This window comes from Haliaeetus leucocephalus, unplaced genomic scaffold (assembly GCF_000737465.1).
Source record: "Haliaeetus leucocephalus isolate CR32 unplaced genomic scaffold, Haliaeetus_leucocephalus-4.0 Scaffold1, whole genome shotgun sequence".
Lineage (NCBI taxonomy): Eukaryota > Metazoa > Chordata > Aves > Accipitriformes > Accipitridae > Haliaeetus > Haliaeetus leucocephalus.
In genome coordinates, this window is record NW_010972437.1 from 10,765,887 (window position 1) to 10,771,886 (window position 6,000).

Genomic DNA, 6,000 nt, shown 5'->3' on the forward strand with positions numbered 1-6,000 from the left:
AGATTGTAAAGTTTTGTTTTGACATGTCTATTGATTTATTTCAGTGCAGCTCACGTTGCTGGAGAATAGTATTAAGCTAAATTAAAAAAAAAATAATGCATGTGTATAGTTACTAAACCAATACAAAGCCACTTCAAATATTGCAGTACACCATTTCTTAAAGTATTTGACTTAAAGCAAAGCAGCTTTCCTATAATGACAATTTCAAAGAAACTTGTGCCTGCTTTATGAAGAAGTGAAGATTAATTTCAGCATAGTGAAGTTAGATTCCTTCCATAATGAGGCTTTCCCAAGCAAGTATGAGAGCAGGATCTGATTTAGCCAGCTGCTAATCACCACGAATGCTTCTGTCAGTAAGCACATTTCTGTCAAAGAAAATTGGAGTGATGCACAGACTTTCTGTGCATCATGATCCAGTGATTATCTCTTTTCCTTCTAACTCAATATTGCATTTCTTTCGAAGACCCAAAGTTGCTCCTCAGAAGTCACTGTCATACTTTGAGCCTCACTGTAGCTTAGTCTAAGCAGGGAAGCTTTTTTCCTGAATATTTTCTCAATTTTACTCTTCAGGTGCTCAGAAGTCTGTGATATTAGTGTTTATTGGGTTATTTAAATGGTGCCATAAGCCTCTACCCTGAAAGATTTTGATAGTTTGTCTCCTCTACCAATACTCATTCAGCCCCTTGTCTGCAGCTAACAGCAATTACCACTGCTGTTAGCAGAGCTGAAGACCTGTTAAGAGCAAGAGACCTTGGTGTGAGACCTATACTTTAGATACATTGAGTATATATTAAAAAACAGTTGAAAGTGAAGTATTTCTGGAGCATGTTGGTATGCAGTTTTATATTATGCAAAAAACTTAATTGTTTTTCAAAGAGCATACTTGGAAATCCTGGATTCTGTTCTGGGGTTTTTTTTGATTGTTCTTTTCTTTCAGAATTTCAGTGGGAAATGAAGTTATGTCAGTATTCTGATTGCTGACTTTTGCTTTGATGAACTGTTGAACAGGCTGCTATATGCTAAGAGCAGCAGTACTTATGATGATCTAATGAAAAAACATCCTCATAATATTGTGTATATTTGCATACATGCAAAATTAAATTAACTACATTTATTGAAGGTGTTTTGACTTTCTGTAAGTAAGAGTTAACTGTACTCTAGTTTCTTTTAAGGACAAAAATAATAGTTCACTTCTCAGTCTCTCGTTTTCTGCAGAGTAAGGGAAATCCTCTTGCTTGGTTTTAATCTGGCATTGAGAGGCTTATGGACGTTAAACAAGCTACCTACATGTCATCCCAGGATGTGCCCCGCAGAACTTCACTGCACCTCTGGGTAGGGTACATTGTACCCTGCAAAGGTTAAGAATGGAGATGTCATCTTGTACATCACAGCTTGTACAAGCTGAAATTAAAATGAACCGGTGCAAAGTATAATATTCATAAGGGAATCTTATGGAATTATTATTTCATAATAATCAGATGGTAACAGCTCTACTCCTGAACAGGAATTATTTTTTGTACTGCAATCTGTATTAAGGGTTTATCCAAAAATAACACAGGAAATACTGTGTACAGTTACTGGAGCAAGGCATTTCTGGCAGATTTCCATGGCACGCTCAAAGTCTGTGAACTGGCCTACATTTGTCTTTCATTTAAAAATGTGGAAAAGATTTTGGTAAGTGCTGACTACAGCTTAAACCCCTACCTATTGAGCAGAGGGTTGAAGAGTCACAAGTTATAGTTAAATAAAGGAGATTTATAAATTTGCAAGTAAAAGTGTCTTGTGCTAGTGATGTCTTGCTTATACAAGACAATGGATAATAAATTATTAACCGAATGAGGTAAGTAATTCCATTTCCTGCTGTTTCCTGCTGTCTGTAACAAGTAATTTGAAACCTGGGAGTTCCTAATTTCTCAGGACCAAAATGCCATCTAGTGGTAACTGCTGAATATTTTGAGCAAATACATACTTTATACTGACATAAAGTTTTCATGTATTTTTTCCCCAATATTCTCCGTTTTACAGCACATTAAGGTCCTGAGAGAAGAAGATAGAGAGGTTGGGGAAAGGTACAGCTTCCCCAAGTCTGCGCCTGTAGTGGCTGGGACACGGCGCTGCCTGCTGCCAGCCTCCCTCAAAACTCCCTCCAAACTCCCTCCCTTCCTCTGCTGCCAGCCTTGGGCAGGTAGTGGAGTTTTCCCCTGCTGAGGGTTGAATAAACTTTCAGACAGGGTTGGCAGGCTTCACCTTACTGTTACTTGATAATAAAATACAAAAATATTAATTTGGCCAGTGCTGTATGAAGAGAAGCTGAAAGCCATCACTGCCTTGCCGACTCGAAGTTCAAATGTCCCTTTACTGGTAGGAGGCTTTTCCATCTGGTTCTTCATTCTCCAAGGAGATAAGGGGAAGCCATTCCCTCTCTTCTTCTGATGAACTACCAGGGAATGGCACAAGCCTCTTCACAGCACAATTTACCTCCTGAACTCCTTAGAGAAGAATATAAGCTCTTTAAAAAAACAGCAAAATTAAAATTTGGCCTCTAGAATAGACTCCTGAAAAAGTAACTGCCATAAACTGAGTTCTAGAGTTGAATACAGACTTCGCTTGTACAGCAAGAACAAATACTACACGCCCCCCCCCCCCCAATTTAATTTAAATTTTTTCAACAATGTGAACTGGGGATAGGAGTCAGCAGTCACACCCTGCATGTGATTTGAGCCCACTGATGAAGATACTCCTGCTTTATAAACAGAGCTGACTGAAGAGAGCACTGCGGAGTTTCATCTGTCTATGGTTTTTGCACTTGGTTGTAATAGGGGTTTTGTTGTTGCTGTTTATGGGTCTGCTTTTTTCATGCACTATTTGAATTTCTCCGTCTACTGGTCCGTGTTAGCCTGTTTCATTGCAAGATGCTTGCAGCAGCAGTCACCAGGGCTGCAATTAGACCGAGGGTCTCTGAGATGTATCCTGCAGGCTGGTGCAGAAACCTAATCTGCCCTGCTGATGTTATTGTAGAAGTCGATGAAGATGGCATGACATCAGTTTGATGGGCTGTGAAGGAGCTTGTGGATGGATAAAGAAATCCTTCATTTTGATTCTTGTTTTGTATGATACTTAAAGTAAACTGCAACAGACTGAAGAGTCTGATTAACAAGGGCGCTCGCAACACAGCTCACCAAGAGGGTCATTTGAGAGTTCCCGCTGCTGTGGGCTCGCTGCCTGTGCTGTGATGCCAGCACTGGCACTCATGGACTCATCTGGCCCTCGAGGAAGGTGCTGGTTGTCTCCCTAAGCCATGGCATTGGGCAATGGCCAGTGCAGCTGCAAAGACAGAGGGAGCAGAAACAGGACTACAGCAGCACTGGTTTAGGTGGGTGTAAATTGTCATGGAAGAACATTTAGGTAGGTGGAACAGGAAGAGTTTGGGCAGTGTTGGCAAATGCAGTTTAAAAAGCATCGAGAAATCTGTCTTGTTTGTTCTAGCTAAAAATACACGAGGAAATCCCTAGATCTGGGACAAATTCTTAAAGCTAGAATAGTGGCTTTCTCTGAGTAACAACTGCATTTTTGCAGGTGGTGTGGCTGCATCTGCCCTTCACTCTCAGGTTTTCAGAGCAGCAGGATGCTTTGAAGAGGACGTGATTCTTCACAGGCAGAAGGAAGGTGTTCTGTTGTGTGCACAGGAAAGAAAAGAAATCTTAAGAGCAAATGACCATGCAATCAAACCTTGAAACAAAGGGGAAAGAATGGTGAAAACAATCCGATTAGTAATGATCCATCTGAACTTTGCATCTATGTTTTCTGAAGCTATCAAGCTAAATCCAGATTTAAGTTACACAATGTTTTTCATTCCTCCAAAGAATTGGACAGAGCACAGGCAATGTTACTTTTAATGGGGTTTTTTTTTGTCTTTATATGGGTAATGATTATATGCTATAAAGAAGAAGTTAATTTTAATGCTGTATAACACGATAATCTGGATTAATGCTTTCAAATTTGACACATCTCGGAGAATAAACTAATTGGATTTTTTTTGTCCCATGTTCCCTTAAGACAGCTTAAGACACATTCTTCTTAAAAATACATCCATCTGGGAGCAGAAAGGAGAGCAGTTTTCCCTTGGTGGACCAAAGAAGCTGTTTTCTAAGAACAAGCATCAAATTGGCAGTTGAAACTTTGCTGCAACCCATTGAAATGCTGACGAAATGGTGGGGGCCTGGGTCCCCCTGCTCATACAGTACTGTACAGTGTTTGCCCAAGAGCTTTGCTTGGTTGCATCTTTTCAACATGTATTTCCTTGACTTACTGGCTTTTAAGAAAAAAAAAAAAAAGCTCTTTGGAAACTGCTCCCCTTATCAGTGACTTGTTGCTGCAGATGAACTATGAATTCTGAATTCATTCTATTTGCACAGGCTGAAAGCATTGGTATCGCATCTCTCCTGGATGTAGAAAACCACTAGGAACTGAATTTTGGAAGGACTAAACCAGGGATTAGTTTCCTACATATCTGTTTGATCGGGGATTGCGTGAGTTCCTAACTGAATGCGTGAGGTTGAATTCCAGAGCTGAGGTTGGTGCAGTGATGTGCAAGTCAGATTGCAAGATCAGTTGTGTGATCTCTGATGTTGTTTAAAATAAAACTGCTGCATGCACAGCTGAAAAGTTGCCAAGTCTTAGTAATTGTCTCTGGCATTGCCAATTTAGGACCTGGATATCTGCTAATTTAGTTTTGCCTTGCTGAGGGGCTTCCCACGTGTCTTGGTTAACAATAAGCAAAATGTGCACAACCAGGGGATGTAATTATTTTATTATTAAAGAATAATAAATGAATTATTATCAAAGATAAGATTAAAGATTAAGAATACTATTAAAGAATAATAAATCACCCAGAAAAAATCAGTGACATCAGGTACAGAAAAGAGAAATTTCTCTCTGTGTGGGCCATGTAATAAATTATGCATTTTGGCACAGATAAAAGGGCTCAGAAGGACTCAGATAATTTTGTCCTTTCATAAGGAATCTTATTGTTGTAAACTCACAGTTCACTAAAACTGTTATAAGACTGGAAGATCAATTAATGAATAGTGAAAATCTGAAATCCTAATTAAATCTCGCTATTACTTCCAGGATTGGTTTATCTCCTCTCCAGGAATGCTTGATTTGAACAGCTTGTTTAACAGGAAAAGCTATTGATCCCTTCAATAACACTTTAGAATCATTAAGAGGAAAAACTTTAATCCCCTTCAGCAATTTGACGTTGCTTTTGTTAATGTCATCTCTCTGCTATCCTGAAGAGCTAATGCTGGCCTGGAAAGGTATTTCCAACACTGTTCTATGCTGCTTTTTGCGCCCTGCTGCCGTTACCTGCCTGCCCGCAGAGTTAGCTGTGCTAACCACAGTAAAGCGCAAAGGTACCACTAGTGCATGTGCTTACTTGCTCAGTTTAGAAGCTTTTATATTCTCCTTCAAAAGTCTTCCTGGTGGAAGAAAACACACCTCTCAGACATCTGTTGAACTGCAAATAAGTTATCCAGTGCTGCTTCTATCTCAACACTTGGAGACTTGGACTTAGAAGCATCCGCAGGTCATTAAAGTTCATTCTACAAAGGTACTTGATAACTAGATTGCGTATGTCTATACAGCAGGAGATTCTCAGAACATTTCCAAAGTTCACTTCTTATTCCTACACTCTGTCTTCTAAACTGTCACATAAAATTCAACTTCAAATCTGATGCAGTTTGCCTTACCAGGGCCCATACACCCTTGTGCATATAAAGCACATTACTGAGCTTTAAACTACCCTTAAATATTTCATGTGCTCTAAAACTTGGACATTCTTTCGAAGAACCCTGAGTATCCTAGAAGATGCAATTCTGTCTGAGAAGCAAGTTGCATGGCATAACTAATACCCTCGTTAAAAACACTGGTTTTGACTGGCTTCAGTAACATGTACATTCGCTTCTCTAAGAATGCAGAAATCACTTTGAGGGCTCTGGT